The sequence below is a fragment of the Sminthopsis crassicaudata genome, chromosome 1 (genome assembly GCF_048593235.1).
Source record: "Sminthopsis crassicaudata isolate SCR6 chromosome 1, ASM4859323v1, whole genome shotgun sequence".
NCBI classification, from domain to species: Eukaryota; Metazoa; Chordata; class Mammalia; order Dasyuromorphia; family Dasyuridae; genus Sminthopsis; species Sminthopsis crassicaudata.
In genome coordinates, this window is record NC_133617.1 from 351812073 (window position 1) to 351839239 (window position 27167).

At 34.8% G+C, this 27167-nt stretch overlaps 1 long non-coding RNA gene across 1 annotated transcript in view; it reads right to left on the reverse strand.

Annotated features, from left to right (window-relative positions):
* LOC141549582 (uncharacterized) overlaps positions 1–27167 on the reverse strand; it is a 104882-nt gene that overhangs the window by 11689 nt on the left and 66026 nt on the right. The window contains exon 2 of the long non-coding RNA XR_012484386.1: positions 12455–12515. This is a non-coding gene — a long non-coding RNA (uncharacterized LOC141549582). The remainder of the gene's footprint in view (positions 1–12454; positions 12516–27167) is intronic.

Sequence of the window (27167 nt, forward strand, 5' to 3'; positions counted from 1 at the left end):
TGGCTTGAAGGAAAGATTGCTTAGTAGTTGAGAATCTGGAAAGATGTGCAAGCAGAAGGTATTGCCTGATCTACATCTGGAAGGAAGAGAAAAGAGGTCTGAGACAGAGCAGTTTTCTTAGCCCAAGAAAGAGCCAATGCAAAGACACAGTACAGAGATGGGAAATGGAGTGCTCTGTGTGGGGAACTGAGTGGAATTAAAAGTTGGAAAGAAACTAATCACTTGCCAAAGGCTAAAAAGAGACAAAAACATCTTTCCCATTGGAAAAAGCAATAATATACCCACTGTATAGTGGCTGCAGGATTAGTTTTCCATTGAGAGAGAGAGAGAGAGAGAGAGAGAGAGAGAGAGAGAGAGACAGAGAGAGAGAGAGACAGAGAGAGAGACAGAGAGAGAGAGAGAGACAGAGAGAGACAGAGAGAGACAGAGAGACAGAGAGAGGCAGAGAGAGAGAGAGAGAGAGAGAGACAAAGAGAGAGACAGACAGAGACAGACAGAGACAGACAGAGACAGACAGAGAGACAGAGAGAGACAGAGACAGAGACAGAGAAACAGAGAGACAGAGACAAACCCACAGAGAAAGGAACATAGAGAGACACAGGGAGAGACAAAGAAACAGGGAGATAAAGAGACAGAGAAACAGAGATAAAAGAGACAGAAACACAGGAAGAGACAAAGAAACAGAGAGACAAAGATACAGACAGACAGACAATCACACACACACAGAGTATAGTGGCAGTGATCTATTGTTGCTATGGCTGCCTCTTCTCTCAGTTTTATGTATATCTCTGGAGAAATCTCCTGCTCAATGCAGTGAGTTATGCAGGTCTTGGGCACAGAGAACGCCAAAGGGATTGGTGGGGAATCCGTGTTATAAGGGCAGCCACAGTTATGTCCTTGACAATACCTCCAGAGACCTTTCCTTTTCTCTAGGGTGTATCTGGGTCATGAGATACAAGACTCTAATACTTTAAACTTAAATTTATTTTGAGTTCCTCCTTAGTCAAACATGATCCTCCCCAATAACAATGGGAGTCTGGATTAAGCCTGGGCCAGGGAAAGGGGAAAGATCAGTGATGAGCTACTGAGGGAGGGGCAGGGAGAAGTGATCTGCATCAAGAAAGATATAGAGCAGAAAAAAATTAGTGTCCCCAGAAGTTTTCAGGGAAAATCGCAGGGAGGCAGCCAGCTGCAAATTAAAAATTCAAGCAGAAGCCCAATAATTTGAGAGGGAGGTGATACTATGGGGGAGGAGAAAGGGAATTGTTGATCCATGTTATCTCCCAGAATGAAATAATATGTGCTCTGCTTTGAGTTTGCATGCTTGCATTTTGTTCAAGATGTTCTTTGCTCTATGAGCACTAAGCCCTGGGTGGCCACAGAGTAGAACAAGTCAAGTAGATAAAGGCTGGGCCCAGTCAGAACCTAGTGCTGTGGACTGCTGGTAGGTTTGGAGGACTGCAGAATTTGGAGTTGCTTTAAAAAAGAGCTTGCCTATATGATAAATCTGGAAATATGTTTAGCAGAATTGCATATTAATCTGTGTTGGATTATTTGCTGTTTAGGGGAGGGGGAGGGGGAGAAGGGAGGGAGAAAAAAATTGGAACACAGGGTTTTGCAAGGATGAATGTTGAAAACTATCTTTGCATGTATTTGGAAAATAAAAGCTATTATTAAAAAATATTTTTAAAAGTTGCCTGATTGCTATAGCCTCTAGAGAGGAAAGGCAGTAAAGAAACTTGGATTAAATACTGGAGAAAGTAGAGGAAAAGAGAAGTGGTAGATTTTAAGGCTAAGGGTCAAGGTCTGAAGGCTCAAATGAAACAGAAAGGAGTAGACAGGACAGGATACAGATTCTGAGTAATCATAGTTGTTAATATAAGTTAGGGATTTGATTAAAAAAAGCAAAAAATATGGAGATGGGGCAGTTAGGCTGCACAGTGGGTAAAGCATCAACCTTGGAGTCAGGAGAAACTGAGTTCAAACCTGACCTCAAATACTTAGTAGCTGTGTGACTCCCTCAAATAAAAAATGTGAAATAACACAATGGGCACAGATATGGCTGTTTGCACCAGAAGAATACCTCTAATACTAAAAGGCTTCATGAAAAGATGGCCTTGAAAGAAGTTAATTCTAAAAAACAAAACTAAAGTGAAGAGGGAGCTCATCCCAATTAGGGATCAGCCAGTGACAAGGCATAAAAACAGGAAATGAAGGGTCATGTATGGAGAAATAATAAAATGACCAAATTGGCTAGTCTATTGTATATGTGAAAGGAACTAATGTCTAAAAGGGCTAAAAAAAAGGAATTTATATTTGATCCTTAGGATCTTAAAAAGCACTAGTATTTATTAATTAAGATACTGACATGGTCAGATGACATTCAGACACTCAACCAACTAGATAATCTGATGGAGCATTTCTTGATACTCCACTATTCAATAAATTCCAGTAGCTTCTTATTACCTCCAGCAACAAATACAAAATGCTTTGTTTGGCATTTAAAACCTAGGCCCCTCCTACTTTTCCAGTCTTCTTACAATTTACTCCCTGCCACATACTCTTTGATTCAGCAAAACTGGCCTCCTGGCTGCTCTACATTCCAATCTCTCAGCTCTAAGCATTCATTCCGGCTATCTCTTATACTCAGAATGAAAACCTTTCCTCCTCCCTCTAACTGCTAATCTCCTTCATTTCTTTTAGTCTCAATAAAATCCTCACTTCTAAAATCTTAGCCTTCCCTAACTCCACTTAATTCCCACTTCTTCCTTTTTCTATTTCCTATTTATCCTGAATATAGTTTGCTTCATTTATATTTGTTTGCATATTTTCCCATTAGATTGTAAGTTTGTTGAGGGCAGGGTCTCTCTTTTGCCTCTTTTTATATATCTAATGCTTACTGCAATGTTTGGTGCATAATAGGTACCTAATAAATGCTTATCGATTGCTTCTTGAATGGTAACTTATAATCTATGGAAGGTCTGGGAATAACACTATCAGTTCCATAAACCAATCATCAAATGTTTGGGTCTTAAGGGTCCTCACTATCTTAGTTTGCCTCTGAACACTCCATGGCTTAACATTATCCTTTCTAAAATATGCACAGTCTAAAAAGCACACCCAAACTATCAGATCCCCTAGGTCTCTTTCAATGCAATATGACTGGGAAGAAAGAAGACTTAGCAGGGACAGAAGCATCTGTAATGTAATTTTCATATTTCATATGGAATTTCATATTTCAATTTCATATGGAAAATTCATTCCTGTTCTTTTCAGTACCAGAGTGTAGAATAAGAGGTTGAATAACAGAATCATAGATTTAGAGCTAGAAAGACCTTTAGAAGCTATCCTAATATGAACCCCTCATTTTACAGATTAAGAAATTGAGAGCCATAAAGTGATGACTCTGAGCACACTGTAATAAGAAAGGCTGAAATTATAGAGTGAAGATTTAGGCTTGATAAGAGGAAAAAAAAAACACAAAACAAAACAAAATTTCCTGATAATCAGAACTATCCCCAAGAGCAATGGACTATCTCAAGAGATAGTTGGTTTTCTCTTGATCAGGACATTCCAGCAAAGGCTTGCTGATGATTTGATTATTTGGTATGACAAAGGGGAATTGCTCTACAGCCTCCTGAGGTGCTGCCCGGCTTTGAGATTCTGAGATCCCATCAAGACTTCCATTCATTCAAAAAATTCCAGATGGAATTCTAAAAATTTTGACTTCATGAGTCATCCTTTCACATTAGAAAAAAAAAAATAGAATCTGGCATAAAAATCAGGTCACTGAATATTTAAGCAAATATAATCTATTGGGGCAAAGACAGCATGGTTTCTCTAAAGAAACATTGTGTCTGACTAATCTATTAGAGTTCTTTGAGGTAGTAAAAAAACATGAACAAGAGGGTTCTAGCGGATGCAATTCATTTTGACTTTCAAAAAGTCTCTGATATATTTAGCTAAACCATAACTAAAATCTACTAAAAAAAAAAATCAATTCACCCTCACTAGGGAGTCAGGGCTAACATTTTTAAAAATAAAATCCTGGCTTAAATCCAAGAACTAAAGGAGACAGATGGACTTATCTGAATGGAAACGGGATGATTCCTATGAGGAATCAGTCTAGCGCCAGTCTTTTGGTACTTTAGGAAAAAGCAATTCAAACCATGAAAGACAATGTGAGATAGTAGAAGCATGTCCTTGGAGTCAGAGCGATCTGCATATTTATTAGCTGTATGACGTTACTAACTCATGGACCTCTGCCTGTCTCAGTTTCTTCATCTATAAAATGGAAATAATTCTAGCAACTATCTTCAAGAGTGATTTTGAAGATAAAGTAAAGCATTTTGCAAGCCTCAAAGTACAAATACATGCTGGTTGAACTTAACAAGCCCTTTAATTTCGCATACTGAATGGATAAACATTAGGTTTGACTGGAGACAGCCAAGAGAGCCTAGGCAAGAAAGGCAGGGAAAACAAAGGGAGGAGCATGGGACAGAACCCACTCCTAAACTGGGGTAGAAGTTTATACCTTCAAGGTGGCACAGGAAAGAGATAAAATCAAAAAGACTGCCAGAGAATCTCAGCCATGATAATCTTTCGTCCAAGTCAGAATGGTGGAGTCCATGACTTGATTGTCTTGGGAGAAGCAGTTTCTGGGAGCTGGCATATTATATTAAACTCTGACCAGTCCCATAGATAGGTAATGCTCTTGAGTCCATCGCTACTTCATATATTAGACCATTTTTGATTTAGAATCAAGTCAAGTATTTTATAGGCTAAATCTCATTCTGTTATATCTGAGGGATTTCTCTTCTCGGATAGGAGATAGACCATAGGAATCAATCAGCTGGAAATTTCTAGCTCACAAGCTTCTGAGCACAGAAACTTCTAAATACTGGAGGTCTCAAAAAAGAGGAAATATAGGGATGGAGTAGGCACCAAGTAAGAAATCAAGGGGAAGGTATGGTAAATTAGAGACAATCTAATGAAGATATTCTCAAGCCAGATTCGAGACTATGACACTATTATCTATAAAAGTTCAACTTATGTGCCTATTAGAAACAAAATACCAGTTAGCTTGTAAAGTTAGTGCTAATGCATATAGATTGTTTGTCACCTTTGTTCTTTTTTTTTTTTTTTTCTTTTTTAAGAACACCTACTGTGAGTGTTCTCTTCCTATGGAAACAGTAGCTGCTGTGAACATCTGGGAGAATAATTAAGTCCCACTGTTAGTTGCTGTGAGGATAGTCCCAATTTTACATGTTATCTCTTAGTCCACAAACTTCCCTTGTTGGGCAAGGGATGGGCTTCAGATTTTAGTAACCAAAAGGAAAAAAGAAATCTCAGATCATCATCCCATCCCTCTACCTTCTGAGAGTCCAGTTTTTTCAGGTAGGGAAAGGGAAAGTGAAACATTGAGCTCACTCCATAATAGATGGAGATATACATTTCTATATCTTACAGAAGGGAATACAACATATAAAAATATCACATGCATATATAAGTGCATAGCCATTGCTTATAATAAAATCAGGCCCCTTATTGTTATTTTTAGGTCAAAATACAATAGCACCCTAATGATAAATGAATGTGAATTCAGCAATTATGGAGTGCCAGGTACATCTTGTCTTTTCCCTTCCAGAGGAGAGGTTAGTAGTGAATATATTACCATACACACCCCCTTTAAGATGCCAAAAAGAAGGATTGTCATGAGACCATTTGTTAAAGGCTCTCTGGGCTTCTCAGTTTATTTAATGGATTTAGTTTCTTATTTCCTAATTAAGCTGATTTTAAGAGTTGACGAATCTGACGCAAGGATTTGGGTGTTCCCACGACCTGTGTGTTCATCTGTACATGATAACGTCAATAAATGTAGTTAAAACTGGATATATTTGCGTCATTATGGGAAAGATTAGCTTAGATATAAATGTACATGTATCTTACACCCTATCTTCCAGATGCCAATTCTGAAACATCCTCAATAAATTTTTTCTTGCAGAAATATAGATTCTGAAGAAACAGATAATGGCTTTTTTTGTGTGTGTGTCTCAGGATTACCTGTGACAACTGAAATCTGAGGCTTCATCCCTGGACAATGCCCTCACAGTAAAAAAGAAATGTTAGCCGTACTGTCACAAGGGAGCTGCAAGATTGTTCCCACACTGAAGAGCATTAGCGTCCCATTTGGCTCTGGAGAAAGGAATTGATTTGTGTTCTTTGAACTGCTATCCTATTATGATCTCCTATTGAAACTGTTTAGACAAGCTGAAGAGATTCAGGGGGGAAGTTTCAGATTCATCATAGTTTATTCCATTCGTTCTGCTTTTTCAATTAGTTCCTTGAAAAAGCCTATATAATCATACCTAGAAGATGCTAGAACAAGAGAGAAACTGGATCTTTTCTTCTATTTACACATTTCACTTTTAAATAATAAAGATGCCTCAAAAAGTCTTATCACTTGCCCACAAAAATGAGATGGCAAATTAAATCAATTAACTAGAAAAGCCATATCACAAATAATCATGAATCAACAATCCAGATTATTGAAGCCAAAGAGTCTCATTTTTTTAACTACTTGAGTATTTAATTCAAAAATCCAATTACCTATAGTATAACTCCAGTTTTCCCAATGAAAATAGCTTACAAATCATAGGTTTATAAAATTTTGATCTGAAAAGATCAGGAAGGATTTGCTAATCAACCCCCTTTGTTTCACAGGTAGAGCTAATGCAAAAAGAGGTAAAATGAGTTGCCTAAAGTGACGTGGGTAGTTTACTATCATAGTTAAAATGAGAATTCAGGGTGTCAGGGTGCTGAAGAACTCTATTCTTCAGTCCTGCATTTCACATTACAAAAGAGCATCTGCTCTCCATGTTAAAGACACATTTCCATCTCTCTCATTCCCTGTTTGTTGGTGGTCCTGTTGTTTCTCTACATCCTTCTGCAACTTCAGCCCAAATGCTTTCCTAGGGTCACTTAACATTCTATGCTTTGCCGATTTTCTGCTTTAAATAAACTTTCTCCTAGCCTTGATTATTTTACATCAATCAAATAGCCTTTTACACGTGGACTACTATTTAAATACTCATCATTTTTTAAAAGCATTTATTAAGTATCTAAGCTAGGGAGTACTATATATATATGGCATAGGGCTTTCCAGACTCCCTGTCCCCTTTATCAATTTTAGATACACAACATAAACCTCCCACCAAAAGTTTGAATGGTTTACCTATATTGAAGTAGGATAATTCAAAACAATGGATGATCCAAAATAAATTTCTTAGCTTTGAAATGCATTGTAGTGTTACTTTCAAATGTGGGAATATCTGGTTCTGCTTAAAACAAGGAAACCATGGAGGGAATAAGAAACCTGGGAGTTGAAAGCAAAGAGCAAATTCCCCAGTTGCCCATTTCACTGGTGGGAATTGAAAGATTTATTCACAAACAGGTGGCAAATTTTTCAGAAGGGAGTTCTGTGTTTGATTATTATAAAGAATCCATTAAGACTGGTTTACTTTCTAGTATTTGCCTTTGCAAATTGCCTTGAAAAATGTCCAATGGTCTGTCTTTTCTTGGTCTTATATAAGGCATAATATGTAATTGTTCTCCTCTGAGTAAGAGGGCAGCCCCAGGAAATCCATTTCATTGAATATGGTAATCTTTAAGTAGCATGTCTTATATAGAGAAAGCTAGTGGATTTTAGATGCAAGAAGAAATGGGTATTCCTTAGATTGACGTTCATTTGTCACAGGAATTTCTGAAATAGTCTAGTAATACTGTTACTCTATGTGAATACTTGCAACCATTTGTAGAATGTGACACATCTTCCAAATATTGGTGGCAAATGCTATGACAGAGTAGTTAGTAAATACAAGTTCACTAAAGGCATGAAATGTCTTGAAGATGCATATGAGATTTTTTAAAAATTAGCCCTACCTTGCATGTGAGGAAAGCCATATTTGATTTTTAATTTGATTCAATAAATTGTCTATTACCAATTTTATAAAAATAAAAACCCTAAAATATTTGACTAATATTATGTTTTTTTTTTTAAATATTAGATAGTATTTTATTTTTCCAAATATATATTCAATGATAATTTTCAACATTCATCTTTGCAAAATTTTCTCCTTTTCTCCCTCTCTCCCTCTCTAATCTAGAGAGCAAGTAATTTGATATAGGTTAAACATGTAGTAATTCTTCTAAACATAATATAATAGCTTTAGCACAGTTAGGTGGCTCAAAGAATAGAGTACTAGACCTGAAGTCAGAAATATTTCTCTTCCTGAGTTCAAACCTATCCTCAGATATTTATTAGCTGTGTGAATGTGGGCAAGTCATTTAACCCTGTTTGCCTCAGTTCATCTGTAAAATGAGCTGAAAAAAAAACAGCAAACCACTCTAATATCTCCAAGAAAATCTCAAATGGGATCACCAAGCATTAGACATAACTGAGTAATAACAATGTAATGTGTTTAATCAAGAATACAGATGTGGGAAGAGAAGCATACTAATATATCCTTTGTGGGTCTGTTTATTATTCCAAACATTCTGGAAAACAACTTAAATTATGTGAGAAAAGTGATTAACTCTTCATACCCTTTGTCCCAGTGATCTCACATATGACATATATCCCAAGGAAGTTAATGACCAAAAGACCCTATATATAACAAAAAACTAATAACAGCACTCTGTGGCAGGGGAAAAAACAAACCTGGAAACAAAGCAAGTGCCCTTTAATTGAAAACAACTGAAGAAATTATACTGTATGAATATAACAGAGTTTTCTCACTCATTCTCTTGGGGCAATATTGACCATTTTATATTGTTTCAATTTAATTGAAGAAAACATTTTTAGTTCTGCCTGTATCTGAGGCACTCTGCTAGTTGCTAGAATTAGAAAGACATCATCTCCAACAAAATATGGCTCTTCCCTTACATTGTTAGTATTCTACTAAGAGATACACCTTATATATAGATGAATAAATATCTGGTAATGTGAGGAAGGAAGGGACACTAACAACCTTGCAAGGCGAAAGTATGGAGGAAAAATCAGGTACAACATCATAAAGAAAGTGGTATTTAAGATGAGACTTGAAGGAAAATAAAGGTTCTGGGAGGTAGAGATGAGGTGAGGAGAAAGTATTTTGTAAGCATGGGGAACATCCTGTAGAATTATGTATGGAGGAGGAAGATGAAATGTAACATTTTGGAGAACAACAATTAAGTCAGTTTAGTTAGAATGTAGAGTAGACAAATAGGAGAAGTATGAAATGAGGCTAGAAAGATAAATTGAAAAGAAACTATGAAAACTCTGAAAGACCAGAATTTTATTTTAGAGGCAATGTTGAGCTAAGGAAGATTTTTGAGCAGGGAAGCAACCTGATCAGAACTATGCCTTCAAGGGACTTTTACTCACCATGTGAAGGATAAATTGGGAATGTGAAAAGGTAGGGAGTAGGGAGATTAATCTACATAATCCATTTCCCAATTTTCTTAACAAATTTTAAAAATGTTTTAATTTTTCTTAACACGTCACTTATATGTCATATGTGTAAACCATTTTATAACTTTTTCTGATCATGTTCTATACCTAAAGTTGGCCCTAGGCAAAACTGCAGAGTGGACAATTTGTTTATGCCTCTCTACCCTCCATTTCTCTTTTCTTTCTTTCTTTCTTTTTTTCTCTTTCTTTTCTTTTGGGGGGGAACATCTTCCCTTTCCTTCAAGCAGAAATCTCACTGTTTTTCCCTTCACCATTATCAAAGCCTGCTCTCAGAAAAGGATCTGACAATAAATCCTATATTCCTTTCTTTGAATTTACATTGCAATATTTTCTTAATTAAGAGTATCTTCCTTTTGCTTCAGTTCTAATTGTGAGTCATTTGATCTTGATTAAAGACTATTAAACATCATGTGCATATAAGAGTGACTTATTATTTATTTTTTAAAGCTTCTTATTTTCAAAATATATGCATAGGTAGCTTTCAACATTCCCCTTGCAAAACCTTGTGTTCCAAATTTTTTCTTCTTCCCTTCCCCCATTCCCTCCCCTAGACAATAAGCAATCATATATATATATATATATATATATATGTATATATATATATACATATATATATATGTATATATATATATACATATATATGTTAAATGTGTGCAGTTCTTCTATATATTTTGACAATTATCATGCTGCACAAGAAAAATCAGATTAAAAAGGAAAAAAAATGAGAAAGAAAACAAAAAGCAAGCAAACAACAACAAAAAACACAAAAATACTATGTTGTGATCCACACTCAGAACCCACAATCTTCTCTCTGGATATAGATGGCTCTCTTAATCACAAAATCACTATGATGTGTGTGTGTTGAAAAGAGCCACATCCATCAGAACTGATTATCGTATAATCTTGCTGTTGCTGTGTACCATATTTTCCTGATTCTGAGAGTAAGTTTTTAGAAATAAGGTTTTGTTTTTTTTTTTAAATCTCTGATCAGCCTCTCTGCTACATGCCTAATATAGCAATGAAAGGGTAAGAATGTCATTCTGATATTTCCTTCATTCTCTTAAGGGCTTATCTTTGTGGGATTAGGGGAAGGATTAAAGTAGAATATAGATAGAAGAAGGAAGTGTAGATGGGGCTTTATCCTTTCATATGAATACATATATATATATACACACACACACATATATATTATATAAATATGTATATATCATGTCTTTAGCATTGTAGGTCCTTACTGAGGAAGTCATAAAAACAGTGATTAAATCTAAAAGATCCCAAAGGTAGTTAGGAGACCTGTGCTCAGTTTTCATATCTGACAACATGTGACTTTAGAGAACTCACTATATTTATTTGATTCCAGTTTCTCACTTCTAAAATAAAAGGGTTAAAAGAAGAAAAAATTTGGAACACAAGGTTTTGCAAGAGGAATGTTGAAAGTTATCTATGCATATATTTTGAAACCCTTTTAAATTTTAAAATCAGTGATTCTTTCTGATTCTGTGAGTTTCCATGGATAGAGTAACTTGACTGAAGAAAAGGCAAAATATCTCCAAATCTCAACTGATTTCTTCTCTTTAAGCTGACTATAACCCAAACTAAAAACATGCAAAAACACTGGAGTACAAGGTTCTTTTAGTGCTATCCCTTCCTCCCAAACTCTCATGATTGGAAAAGTGACATAATACTATAAAAAAAGGAAATATTCAGCATGTAATAAAAATTAATTAAAATTTGCAACATCAGAGAAAGCATAAGAATATCATTCTGATGTTTCCTCCATTTTCTTAAGGGGGTTACCTTTATAAAATTAGGAGAGGAATTAAAGGGGGATAAAGATAGAAGGAAGAGATGTGAATGAGGGGGGGATATCCTTTCACATAATGGAGGCTATCACAAAGTTGTTTGTGTAAATATGTATAAATATCTTTTTCTCTTCCCTAATCACTATGGATTTAGTCATCTTCTCATGACTATCTCCCCTTAATATGGGGAAGAATTTTCTGAGGAAGTGTTCCATTTTTGCTTTTGTACCTGCAATGTTAAAAGGTGCCCTGCATATAGTAAGGACTTAATAAGTGTGTGTTAAAGTGAACTGAATAAAATCTAAAAGGAAAATTGCTACAACAATCCAAAAATTCATGCCCAAAATAAAATTTTGCACCAATTAATTATCCAGTACATTTCAGTAAAGCTGATATCAAGAACTGAAATTAAAACTTCAGAAAAGATGATATGAAAATTTATAATCATATATTTTTAAAATGGAAATGAATTCCATTTTCCCACACTATGAAAGGCTGGCAACATCAGAACTACAAAGGAATAAAGTTACTGTTAGTGGGCATTTAGTACCATTTCGGCTCCCTCCCCCAATCTTATACATCTAGTCTACTTCATGCAATTTTCAAAGTATTTTTAGCTCATAGCAAGAGACCATACTCTTTCCCACCTCAATTCACTAAAGTTCCTCTCTTTGTTTATGGCTCAACCCAGATGCCTTCTGTGACTACCCCCTTTCTTCTATTTGAAGTGATTCTCTTTCTTAAATCTCTCATAGAACTTTGTATGGAATATTCCTTTGTAAATACCTGACTTTCCTTTATGGCATAATATTTTGGTATTTTAATCTTTCTTGACATTAGATTGTAAGCTCATTTAGGGCAGGGTCTATTTCATTACATGTTCCTTTACTCCCAAATCTAATACTGTTTCCACATATATACATAATAAATATTTGTTTTGAAATATTGTATCTTAATAGTGAAAATATTTATCTGCCTTCTATTGCAGATGTGTTCTCATTATGTCCCCTCACTAGATTGTAAGATTTCTGAAGGTATTGTGTCTCCTTAATTTTTATATTTCCCTTGCACCTAATGTACTGCCTTGCATTCCATAAATATTCACTTGTGTTAAATATAAAATATAAAATTCACCTCTTACCTTTGATGTCAACTACAAGCAGACTGATTTACATATAACTGGACTTTCCTCTAATTCCAATCTAAAAAGAAAATAGAAAAAAATGAGATATAATCAATCCTGGGACAGTAATGCCATCTCAGTACAATAAAAACATTCACATTTCTAAGATTAAAACCCATTTAACTTAATATCTCAGGTCACGAATAGAAAGTTTTAAGGAAAGACACAATACCAAAGTTCTGTCTCCTCTTATGTAGGTTTCATTAGATACTAATTCTTCAACATTCATGGTTTTCTATAGGAGCCATTTGGATTACAGAATTCTTTCCTGGTTAACCTGAAGCTTGTTATCTCTGGCCATTGAAACCAGACTTAGCAAAACAGTGACAGTCAGTGAATAGTCAGTTAATGAATACTAAATACTGGAGATACAAAATAAGATTCTGCTGGAAAAGACCAAGCCCCTTCTTTTACAAATAAGGAAATTGAAGCTCATTGAAGTTAAATGATTTTTCAAAAGTCACACAAAAGTGACAGGAAGGTTTTGAACCCAGGTACTCTGACTTCAGAGTAAATGCTTTTTTGACTAAATCATGAAAGCAAGAAAACAAGTTGGTATATTAAGACATATAGGCAGAATCCTTCTACAAAACAATTTTTCACATAAAAGAAAATAATTATCATGTTTCCCCCAAATTTTCTCTTTTCCAGACTCCATGGAATATTTTCATTTTCTTTATTAAATATAACATAGCCTAGAATCCCTTCACTATTCCAGTTATCTTCTTCTAGACATTTTCTATTCTGATAGTCAATAAATATTTAGTCAGTGCCTATTATATGCCATTATGTGCTATGCAGCATGTTAAGCATTGAGGAAGACAACAAATACATGTGTACTAATAAGCTATCTTACAAAATAAATAAGGCACTAGAATTAAGAGGGAAATTCTTGTTCTTGTTCTTGGAGCTTCTTAAGGAAGGCAGGGAAATTTGGAGGTAGAGATGAGAAGGGAGAGAGTTCCATGCATTTGTCAGTTTCCCCATTTTCTTTCTTTGTAGAGGTGGTAGGTTATGACTGTGGAATACTGCACCCACTGTCAGATTGGTGGCTGTGTCTGCTAATTTTGCTAAACTGATTTTTTTTCTTCCTTTTTAATTCCTTCTTATGAGATATCGCTCTCTAGATGGAGCGGGTGGGAGGAGTGGAATGCATTTGGAAATAAAGGTGAAATAAAAACAAAAAATTTCAATGTGGTCAGAGCTGAACATGATACTCCAGATGTTATCTAACCGGACTGATATTGTGGGGTGGGGAGAGGGATTTACAATCTTTCTTTTTCTGGATACTATACTTAATACAGCACAAGCAAGATCAATTAAATTCTTTTGACCATCATATCACACCATAGTTCTTACTGAGTCTAATAGTCATGATAACTCCCAAGTCTTTTCCTCACATGAACTATCCACATCTCCTTTATTCTGTACCTGTGCAGTTATGAGATTTTCTTTCTTTCCCTCCCTTTCTCTTTTCCTACTTCCCTCTATCTCTTCTTTCCTTCCTTCCTTTTCCCTTTCCTTCCTTCCTTTTGTTTTTCTTCCTTCCTTCCTTCCTTCCTTCCTTCCTTCCTTCCTTCCTTCCTTCCTTCCTTCCTTCCTTCCTTCCTTCCTTCCTTCCTTCCTTCCTTCCTCCTTCCTTCCTTCCTTCCTTCCTTCCTTCCTTCCTTCCTTCCTTCCTTCCTTCCTTCCTTCCTTCCTTCCTTCCTTCCTTCCTTCCTTCCTTCCTTCCTTCCTTCCTTCTTTCTTTCCTTGCTTCCTTGTTTTCTTCCCCATTCTACAATAGAAAAACCTGAAACAGATAGAAGCTGAGTGATTTACCTAGGATCTCATGGACGGCAAGTATCTGAGCCTAGCTTTGAACCCACAGCTTCTTGATTCTAGGGCCAGCACTTTATTCACTGTGATACTTAGTTGCCTCAAGACTGACAATGGGAAGAATATTATCTTAATAAAAGGTAATCAATCAGTTCAGCACTAAAACTGTTTAATAGATTAGTAGTGGCCCAAATTCTTTATACAGGTGAGATCTCCTTGGTATCCCTTAGGAACTCAGCAACTCTGATTTGGATCAAAGATTAAATCCCCTCTATGAAATCAATGTATGGCCATAATCCAATATCTGAAGAAAGGGAAGAATTGCTACAAAAAATATCTGTTGCAATGTATTACATGGAGATACAAGAAGGCATAAATATAAATTGTAGGGAAGCATAAATTAAAGAGTATTAAAAATGGATTTCATTGTATCTGTAGCTCTTGATACTAAAGGGATGCTAGAATCAATGACATGATTAGACAAGTGTAATAGCTTTAAGCAGGTCCTTCTTCTGGCCTCCTGCCTCTACCTTACTGCTTCTAATTTGTTGTAACCAATAAAAAAAAAAAAAAAAAAACCAAAAGGGCAAACACATGACTTAATTTGTTAAATCAGTAACTTTACTTTTAAGTAACAAAATTTTGTCAGTGGACCCTGACCCAAAAGCACCTTTATATTTCTTCTACAAAATAATTAATTGTAAGATCTGAGTTTGTGAATACCATTTGTTATTGTTGAATCATTTAAGTCTGACTCTTTGATTTGAATTCAGAAAGATGAGTCTTCCTTTCCAGGTCTGACCATCTATTTACTTTGCCATCTGTTTGCCCCTGTGAATACCATTAATCACTTCAGTTCCATTCTAGCTCCATGTACTTGGGTTATATTTCAAGTGATCTATAACCTATGCTACTGGATTTTTTAAAATCAAAAAACTATGTGAAATAGCAAAATACTATTTCCTTTCCTCAAATTGCTTTATATTTATGATGGCGTAATCAACAGAGAATTTCCATATGAGTTCTTCTATTTCCTAAATTTAAATAAATTCCTTCACCTCTGTTGGCTTCAGTTTTTCAACTGATAAAACGAGGATGGTAGAATAAATGTTTCAAAACTCCCAGCCACATATCCCAAGATCCCATAATAATCTATACCTTTAGATAACAAAACTTTTATTAGGTTTACTAGAAGCTGATAAAGTTAGGACTGACAATTCTGGTTTTAGGAATGCAGAGGTCTATACCACAGTTCCCTATCCTCCAACAAGAGCTACTTTGTGTCTCCATGAGATCAATATTTATCATTTGTCCCATTAGTACCAAATGTCCCCTAGGTGAAAACATTGTAGAGCTACTCTGTCCTATAATGAATGATAAATATAAGATATATTTTTAAATGATCAAAGTTTAGTCTATAAAATCTTAAATTAGGTCTTTATAGAGTCCTGAGACTATATAATCGTTATAATAATAGCAGTGATTTCCCCAAAAGATCCGAGACTCAATAGATTCATGGTTTTCTACCTCTGGGCAAAAATAAGGTAGAATTGTCCCATAAATACCCCCTTACCTAGTCCATAGCAGGCTTGGAAACATCCAGTGCTGCTCTCTTGTTCCATTCATTTTTCTCTTTTTGTTACAGCAAAAAACTGGAGATGAGGGAATTTTCATTAATTGAAAAATGACTGAAAAAAGCACCATGAGGACAGAAGATCATTTTATTTTGTTTCTGTTATCCTGGATACCCTAAGCAATAGTTTTCTGATTGGTTTAAGTCATAAAAGCAGCTAGGTGAGCAACTCTCTGTTTCCTGACAATTAGAATATAGAAGGGAATATTGCATGACCAGGGATGAGTTACTTTAGAGGCAAGTTTTTGTTAAATTATGTGGGGGCTATGGCAAGATTATGTTGGTTTGAAAATATATGAGCTTATATGCTTTTAATAAAGTTGAATCTCCTAATAATATTTTCTGGTAGAGTCACACAATAAGTTAACCAATCACCAAGCAATATTAAGTACCCGCTATGTTCCAGGCATAGAAAAGATTGATGGGGACACAAGGGCAAAAGGGAGATCCAACATGAGATGATTCTAGACCATTTTCACATTCTCTGAAGTAGAATGTGGATAAATATATACAAAATCTTGTATGTAGCTATTGGAGGAGAGGGATTTGGGAGGAGACATCAAAAAAAGTCTCCAGCAAGTTTGCCCTTGAACTGGAATTTTATCAGGCAGAAGTGAGGAGGGGGTGCATTCAAGGGGGGGGGGGGGCCGGGGGGCACACCATGAACAAAAACTCCAAGATGGAAATGTGCTGTTAACCAGAAACAGAAAAAAAAAAAAACCTGGCTGCCCTATATATTAGGGTATAATAGAATATTATTCTATTACAATAGAAAGGAAAGGTAGTCTGGAGCCTGGTAGTAAAAGATTTTAAGAACAAACTTGAGGAATATGGCTTTTGACCTAGAGAAAATAAGGAAAGACTGTAGTTTACTGAGAAGAAAAGAGAAAGGGTCAGATCTTTGCCTTAGAAAAATTACTGAATTCAGGGGAAAGATAGGGAAGGAGAAAGACTTGAGGCAAAGAGAACAATTAAGAGGCTATTATAATAATCCATGAGAGATGATGCTAGCTTATATTATGTCAGTAGACATAAAGAGACATCAGGAAGGGATGTTAGGAAAGTAGAGTCCACAAGAACCTGGCACCTGATCAACTATGTGGAGTGAGAGAAGTTGTGAATGTGTGTAAATGGAAGGACACTAGTGCTCTCACCATCAAGTTGGAAATTGGAAGTTTGGAGGAAAAGGTTTTGGGAGAAGGGGGAAAGATAATGAATTCTTATTTGAACTCCTTGAGTTGAAGATGTTTATAGGTCATCCTGTTCAAAATACCAAACAGGCAGCTGATATGAAACTGAAGGTCAGAAAAGAGGGACTAGTTTAAAACATTAATAGCTTAAAGATTTTTGAAGCATCCTGTATAAAATCTAGGAATTATCTGAGATAACAGAACTCCATAGGAGCTGATGAGTTCACCAGGAGAATGTTGAGTGTTTAGAGCAAAGGATGGGAACCCTGGGGCAGAACCTCAGGGTATAATCACAATTAGGGCAGTAGGGGTGGGATAAGAATAACAATTCAGCAAAGAATCAGGCAAGGAAGTAGCCAAGTAGGTCATACCCAGCCTGGGGTTAGTAGGGTAAACTAAATGTCAAAAATTATTGACTTTTATAGGAAAGATGGATATGTAATCTTTTGTGTAGTGTTCATCTCATAAAATGCCAAGGATACCCAGTGACTATGCTTTTGATAAGAAATAGCATCTTGTTTGGTTAGCAATAAAAGTTAAGCAAACATTGCTGTAGTATTTAGAATAACAAACAAATGTTTCTTTCAAAAGCATAAGTATATTCCATTTTTTCTAAAATGATCCTCTTTCATAATGTAGCAATCACCTCTTTCACCAATGAATTAATTTTTCCAGTAAAATTCAGTGACTGAACTTAGTTTGAAAATCAAACATCAGAGTAATCTGAAAAAATACAGGGAAACTAAGTGGTTTCTAAGATCCTTTCCAGATTCAATTTTCTATGATCCTGCTATCCTAGTGAAGATTGAGATTGATGAACATTGGATGAGCTGCTTAATCTTTCTCAGCTATTTAAAAACATATTAAAGTGCTTCGTAAACCTTTACATGCTATATAAAAGCCATGTGATAATAATTTCAATATAATTATATAATAATAATAATAATAATAATAATAATACCATCTGGATGAGGCAATGTATAGAGCACAGAACCAGGAGTAAAGAAGAACTGAATTCAAATCCTGCCTTAGGCACTGACTAGTTGTATGCTTAACCTCTTTCTATCTGTCTCAATTTCTTCAGCCATAAAATGGGGATGATAATAATAGCATCTGTCTCCCAGGATTATTGTGAGGCTCAAAGGAGGTCATAAAGTGCTTTGCAAATCTTAAAACATCATGTAAATGCTAATAGATATTAATATTTATATTATTTTATGGGGAATTTGAATACATAGGGTTGCTGAAAGAAAATGAGATACTATTTGCAAAATGCCATATAAATATCAGTAATTTTTTATTAAAGCCTTTTATTTTTCAAAACATATACATGGATAATTCTGCGACATTAACCTTTGCAAAACCTTGTGTTTCAATTCCCCCCCCTTCGTTTGCTTCCTTCCCCAGATATGTTAAACATAGTAGAAATGTATATTAAATCCAATATATGCTTACATATTTACACAATTATTTTGCCGCACAAGAAAAATCAAATCAGAATGTCAGTAATTGTTAACAAGACTAACCTCTTAACCAGAAACATTTTATTTCTGTGTAGGGCTTAATGGAATATCCTTGCCTGGTGTTAAAGCTTCTGCAGGTGATCCATTTCAGTTGAAGAAGAAAGATCAAATTGTTGTCTGCAATGTTCCCTTGGGGTTTCCAAGAAAGACCTTACTGTTAATCTCTGAATCAAGGCCAAGTTCTATTTGAGGTCATTATAGTCTACTCACAGCACTACATGTCCTATCTGGTTTCAGTTGGAGATGGTATCATATCCCCTTTTTGTCAGTCAAATACTATTGAGCATTCATTGGGTCATTACAACATAATACACTTATGGTAAGTAAATTTCAGCTGTATATGAAATAAAAGCCAAATAATTTTGGAATGGATCACTAACAACTAGAGCAGTCATTCTTAAATTTTCTGATGTCTAGTCCTCTTTAGACATTTAAAAATTATTGAAGTCCCCCTCAAAGAGCTTTTGTGGGTCCTTTTAATATGAATTGTATTAGAAATTAAAACGTCTTAGTATTATTATGAAAATAATTGTAATTCTCAAGGACCCCAGAACCCTCCAAATCACATTTTGAAAGTCACTGAATTAGAAGAATCAGAATAGCTCTCTTAAAGCTCACTTGAGATGAGCTATTAAAGAAGTTTGGGTTCCAAGAGGTTGAAATGAGAAGAGAGAATATTCCAAGTATGAGGGATAGTCTATGCAAAAGCTTAGAGAGTGTGAATTACAGTTTGTCATATATGAAAAAGAACAAGTAGACCAATTTGATTGGAAAGTAGGGAACTACTATTCTTAAAAAGAATAAAAAATAATTATCCTGGAAAGAAATCCTGCAATTCTATTGGGAAGAACTTTAAATTCCAAAGAGAGGAGTTTGTATTTTTTCCTAAATGCATATGGTGCCATTGAAGATTCTTGAGTATGATCAGACATTTAGGAATATTTTTTGGAAACTATGAAAGATGAACTGTAAAAATAAAAGTCTAAATGCAGAAAAAACAGGGCTATGGTAAAAGTAGAGGCAAAAGGAGCTGAAGTAGGATGGTTGGGGTGAGGGAAAAGACTAGGTAATATGTGAGATATCATAGAGATCTGCAACCAATTAAGTATGGCAGGGAAGAGTAACTGATAGTAAAGAGTTGTGAATGACAGCAATGAGAAATTAGAGAAAGGGTTATATTTAGGCTATCGATAGTGATTTTGGTTTTGAACTTTTTCAACTTGAAATGCCTTTGAGACATCTTGAAGGAAACTCAGGTAGTTATAAATGTGGGAATGGAGTGCAGATATGTAATTTTGGAAATGGCATGCATTAAAAAATATTTGAACCCTTTGGAAGCTGATGAGATCAATGAGAAAAGGAAGAAGGGAAAAGGGAGGAAAAGAAAAAGAGAGAGAGGGAAGAGGGAAAGAGACATAGAGATAATGAAAGAAAGAAAAGAAAGTACATATATAGACATAGCAGAAGTTCTCAAACTGGGGTCCATTCCATCCCCCAAGGATTCCGTGGATAGATTTCTGATTGTTTATGAACTTGTATGGGAAAAACAATTGCATCTTTACTCTTACTAACTTTTAACTGAAACTTAGGATTTCCTTTACTTACAAATGCAAACAACAAACCATAATAGTATTTTTAAATAATATTTTATTTTATTCCAATTACATGTAAAAACTTTTTTTTTTTTTTTTTTTTTTTTTTTTTTTTTGCTGAGGCAATTGGGGTTAAGTCTCTTGCCCAGAGTCACCCAACTAGGAAGTGTTAAGTGTCTGAGACCAAATTTGAACTTAGGTCCTCTTGATTTCAGGGCTGGTGCTCTATCCACTGTGCCACCTAGCTGCCCCAAAACATTCATTTCTTAAAGAAAATTTTAACTCTAAATTCTCCCCCAATCCTCTCCCTGAGATGGTAAATAATTTTATATACACATGCAATCATGCAAAACATATTTCCACATCACTCATATTGAAATCACAACAGTTTTAACACCTGTGATTTTGTCACCAATAGAAATCACAGATATTTTTAAATAATATTAAAATTGTAGATATCTTGAAATATAGTTTATGTTCCTCACTACTTCAGAATTAGAGGATATTAGATCTCCTGCTTTATGTATAAGCATATTATGTTATATTATATACTTAAAACATTTTATAACTATATTTCAATATAATTGCTTTCTTTATAATGCTATATATTATTTGTACATTAAAACATTACTCTGAGAAGGAAGCCTTAGGCCTCACCAGAATGCTAAAAAGTCCTTGATACAAAAAAATTTAAGAAATCCTGAAACTGTTATTGTTTGTCCTTCATTTTTGAAGAGGACCAGTGTCATACAGTGATATTTTGATTTGTGGATGAATTAGATTTAAGTGAATCACAGTTGCACAGAGTCATCAACTACTGTCTTTCTTTCAGAGTCATTGAATTCTGGAGGCAAGACAAAAATAAGGACAACTGAGATAGCCTGGGATTCAGTGGGTGACCTTAGCACCTTCATGTCTGACCATAGTGCCTACTTCAGTTGTCTTCATGACCACTGGAGCAAATTGTTATCATACACTAATTCTACAGAGGAATTCTTCTCAGGCTTAGGGTAGCTATCCCTCAACTGATCAATAGGTTTTAGGTCTGCCAGTTACCCTCAATCTGGTTTAGCCCATCTACAAAAACAGCTTTATGGGACTGTGACCACTGGGCATGCTATAGTTTCTTGGAGCCACAGGTTAAAGAGAAGACAGACAAAGGAGGACAAAGCTGGTGGATGTATCCACACATAGAGGGTAAGACACAAATAAATATTTACAAACTATATGGAATTAATAATGACAAAATCCACAATAGGCCAGTGTCCAAATGCTACAGAAAGGTCAAAAAAGAACAAAGATAGAGAAAAATATCATTGATTTAGCAATAAAGAACTCATTTCAAGTAAATTTAACAATCATTTCTTAAGCAATTACTCTGTGCAAAACATTATATGTTAGAAAATTTAATAGCAATTAGTTCTCAGGCATCATTGGCAACTTAAGGTATAAATCCACTCAGAAATCTTTAGTCATTTGAAAAATAATGTGTAGATAAGTACTTATCTTCTCTTTTTCACAAAAAAAAAAGAGAAAAGGTGATTTTTCCTTGTTTTATATTGTCATCATACCTTAAGATCATAAAAATTAGAGTAGGAAGGAATCTTAGATAAAAATTTAGAAAAATGAAAAAAATTATGGATACTTTCTCAAATAAAGACTTGAAGAGTAATTCTCCAATCAGAAGAAGCCTATGATGGTGGAGACATTGCCATAGTGAGAAAGCCACTGTATAGAAGTATAGAAGTAGTCTGGGCCATCATGAGCGGTTCTGGATCTAAAGAGAGCATGGAAAATGCCAGGAACTATATATGAACACAATTATAAAACACTTTTTACATGAATAAAGTTAGATCTAAATAGCAGAAAAAAATATCAAGTAGGCAGGCTGAGCTAATATAATAAAAATGACAATTCTACCTAAATAAATCTACTTATTCAGTGTTTTAACAATCAAACTGTCAATAAAATTACTTTATGAGCTAGAAAAAATAATTTTAAAATTCATTTAGATGAACAAAAAGTCAAAAATATCAAGAAAATTAGTGTATAAAAATGCAAAGAAAGGTGGCCTAACTGTACCAGATCTAAAACTATACTACAAAGCAGCAGTCATCAAAACCATTTGGTACTAGCTAAGAAATAGAGTAGTGGATCAGTGAAATATGTTAGATTCACAAGACACAAAAATCAATGACTATAGCAATCTAATGTTTGATAACCCAAATAGTTCAGTTTCTGGTATAAGAACTCAGCATTTGACAAAAAGTTGCTAGGAAATTTGGAAAATAGTATTGCAGAAACTAGGCATAGACCAACATCTCATACCCAATATCAAGATGGGGTGAAATGGATTCATGATTTAAACAAAGGGTGATACTGTAAGCAAATTAGGACAGCAAGAGATAATCTACATGTCAGATCTTTGGAAAAGGAGGAATTTACAGCTAAAGAAGAACTAGATAATATTATGAAATGCAAATCGAATAATTTGGATACATTAAATTATTTTTGCACAAACAAAATCAATGCAACCAAAAGTGGTAGCAGAAATCTGGGGAATTTTTTTTTTTTTTACAGTCAGTTTTTCTGATAAAGGCCTCATTTCTAAAATATATAGAGAACTGATTCAAATTTATAAGAATGCAAGTCATTATCCAATTGATATATGGTCAAAGGATATGAACAGACAATTTTCAGATGAAGAAATTAAAGCCATTTCTAGTCATACAAAAATGCTCTAAATTACTAGAGAAATGCAAAGTAAGACAAGCATTTGTCATTATTCTGAGGTAGCATTAGACACTTCTCAGATTGGGTAAGATGACAGAAAAAGATAATGATAAATTTTGGAGGGGATATTAGAAACCTGGGACACTGGTAGAGTTGTAAAGTGATCCAACCATTCTGAAGAGCAGTTTGGAATTATGCCCAAAGGGCTATAAAACTGTGTATATCCTTTGATCCAGGAGTCTCATTACTGATTCTGTATCCTAACAAGGTCATGAAAGAGGAAAAAGGACTCATGTGCAAAAATGTTTGTAGCAACCCTTTTTGTAGTGGCAAAGAACTGGAAATTGAATGGTTGCCCATCAGTTGGGGAATAGCTGAATAAGTTAAATTATATAAACACAATGAATTTTATTGCTCTATAAGAAATGACAAGCAGACTGATTTCAGAAAAGCCTGGAAAGACTTACAAGAACTGATGCTGCATGAATTTAGCAGAATCAAGAGAACATTGTACACAGTATCTATAAGATTATGTGATAATCAATTATGATGAACTTGGCTCTTCTGGAAAATGCAAGGTTTCAAGGCAATCCAATAGATTTGGGATAGAAAATAACATCCATGTCCAGAGAGAGAAGTATAGAGACTGATTATAGGTTGAAACAAAGTATTTTCACCCTTTTTGTTTTTTCTTTCTACTGGTTTTTTTCCTTTTGGTCTTTTTCTTGCACAACATGAAAAATATGGAAATATGTTTAAAAGAATTGTATATATTTAACCTATATTAGATTGCTTGCTACCTTAGGAAGGGGGGAGTTAAAAGAAGGAGGAAAAAAACTTTGGAATTCAGTCTTACAAAAATGAATGTTAAAAACTGTCTTATATGTATTTAGAAAAATAAAAAACTACTGATTTTTTTTTAAACTAAAGAGATTATGGTGGAATCATTATTTATAGTCCCTTCCCATTCTCTGGAATTGCCTCTGTAAACTATAGGGTTGAGAAAGGTAGCTGTCTTCTTCATTTGTGTATTGGGAAAAGTAATTTAATTTTCAAATACCTGAGCTTCTTAACAGATTGCTCTTTTTAGCAGATGAAGTAATTTGCTGGAGGTCACATATGTAGTGTTAGGACTAACATTTGAAATTAGCTCCTCTAACTTTAAATTTTGTACTTTATCCGCTAAAACATACAGGTAGGTAGAGTACTTAATATCCCTTAAGGATATAATTTTTAAAATGATATTACTAAAACCCTTCCTAGGATTAATAGAAAGCAGTAAAAGATATGATATAATATGCCCAGGACAGTAAGAACAAATAACAAAAGAAAAGGTGAAGAAGCACCTCAACTACAAGTGTGGGAGTCTTATTTATAATCCTTTAAGGGTTTGCATATACAAAGCACCATTACTGAAAAGATATAAAGTTTCTACAAATCAGTGATTCACAACAGTTGAAGATTTGCATAAAGGCACCTAAATGTGCTTAAGTGTTGATGTTTCTTTAAATTTTGCTCTGAATCATATAAATCATGACATATCTTAAATATGCTACATGAATAACAGTTAAAATAATTTTTCTTATAAGAATAAAGAGCCAATTTTTGAAGGAAACCATTAAGTGACAAATCAAATAATGATCCGAGATTCAGTTATTAATACCTGTAAGAAATCTAATCTTTGAGCCAAACAGTCACAGCTAGGTACTGTTCATTTCTCTCGGCTACACAAATTACAGAAATAGCATTTAGGAAGAAATAAGCTTTGAAAAAATTATATCTACATATATAAATATATGAGAATATTTTTCTATAAGAATGATAAGCAGGCTGATTTCAGAAAAACCTTGAAAGACTTACATGGACTGATGCTTAGTGAAGTAAGCAGAACCAAGAGAACACTGTACAGAGTAACAACAAGATTTTGAGATGATCAACTATGATGGACTTGGCCCTTTTCAATACTGCAGTGATTCAAGGCAATTCCAATAGACTTGGACAGAAAATACCATCTGCATCCAGAGAGAGAACTATGGAGACTGAATGTGGATTGAAGCATAGTATTTTCACCTTTTTTTGTTGTTGTTGTTTTCTTGCTGTTGTTTTTTCTTTCTTGTGGTTTTTTTCCCTTTTTGATCTGATTTTTCTTGTACATCGTGACAAATATGGAAATATGCTTAAAAGAATAGTACAGATTTGACTTATATCAGATTGCTTACTGCCTTGAGGTGGGAGGAAGCTAGTAGGGAGGGAGAAAATTTTGAAACCTAAAGTTTTACAAAAATGAATTTTGAAAACTTTCTTTACATGTATTTGGAAAAATAAAATACTTATAAAATATAACTATAACATTGTTACTATAATCAGAAAGTCAGGAAAAACATCCATCATAGAAAACATAAGGAAACAGCCATGATGCTTGGAAGATTGTCTTCATGTTTTTTGCATGCTTGGTGTATACATGTAAAGGCTGAGACAACCAATATGCTCTACTAGTATTTTATTCATCAGCTACAATTAGGTTCAGTGATAAAGTGCTAGCCCTAAGGTCATCTGAGTTCCTATCTAGCCTCAGACATTTACTAGCTGTGTGGTGCTGGGTAACTTCACCCCATTTGCCCCAGTTTCCTCGTGTATAAAATGAGCTAGAGAAGGAAATGGCAAACCATTCTAGCACTTTTGTCAAGAGAACCCCAAATGAAGTCATGAAGAATTGCACACGACTGAAAGAATTCAACTTTAATAAAATTATACAGCTACAGAAGAATGGCTTGTCTGAAAGGGAAAGGGATTCAGTAGAGTCAGATGAAAGTTCAGTGAAGGTATAGATTTACAAGAGTCTGATAAAAAAAAAAAGGTGAATTTTCCTCACATTGTATTATCTCTCTAGCCTTATTATCTTGGGCACAGAGAATGAGCAGTGATGAATCTGTACCCCAAAGTCAGAAGCAGCTATATCCTTGACAAGACTCTTGCCTGTTTTCTTGATCATGTCTATATCAAAGACTGTGGAACACCAATAAAAGTGAATACAAACATCATGAAAGTATAAAGTATTTGAAATTAATAAATTAACCAGATTATTATTTATTATATTTTAATATCAAGGACAATAACAAAATATATAAAAGTCAGTGAGTTAAGTAAATATTTTAAACTTCTCTCATTCATGGCTACCAATAGAATCTTAAGCAGCAGATTATCTCCACACCCTTTTTAGTGTGAGCTTGGCCATCAGCCCAGGAGACATCTCTAAAGATGTCAAACTTCTATAAACACATTGTAATGAGATGCTCAATCCCCTCCTCCATCTGTGGGATTGTAGGGATGTTTGCACAGATCTCTAAAGAAGATGTTGGACACACAATAGCAGCTTGCATGGGGAACTCTGCTCTGAGAAATTTGTTTGAAGAAATGAGTGCAAACTGAGATGCTGTACAGATATCAAGAACATAGTGCATTAAGAATATGAGAAAGAAATAGATTAGAGGAACAGAGGATAATCTACCTCTCAGACTTGTGGAGGAGGAAGGAATTTATGACCAGAGGAGAACTAGAGATCATTATTGATCACAAAATAGAAGATTTTGATTACATCAAACTAAAAAATTTCTGTACAAATAATACTAATGCAAACAAGATTAGAAGGGAAGTAACAAATTGGGAAAATATTTTTAAAAACAAAGGTTCTGACAAAGGTCTCATTTCCAAAATATATAGAGAACTGACCCTAATTTATAAGAAACCGAACCATTCTCCAATTGATAAATGGTCAAAGGATATGAACAGACAATTCTCAGAGGAAGAAATTGAAACTATATCCACTCACATGAAAGAGTGTTCCAAATCACTACTGATCAGAGAAATGCAAATTAAGACCACTCTGAGATACCACTACACACCTGTCAGATTGACTAAGATGACAGGAACTAATAACGATGAATGTTGGAGGGGCTGTGGGAAAACTGGGACACTGATACATTGCTGGTGGAGTTGCGAAAGAATCCAGCCATTCTGGAGAGCAATTTGGAACTATGCCCAAAAAGTTATCAAACTGTGCATACCCTTTGACCCAGCAGCGCTACTACTGGGATTATATCCCAAAGAAATACTAAAGAGCGGAAAGAGACATATATGTGCCAAAATGTTTGTGGCAGCTCTTTTTGTTGTAGCTAGAAACTG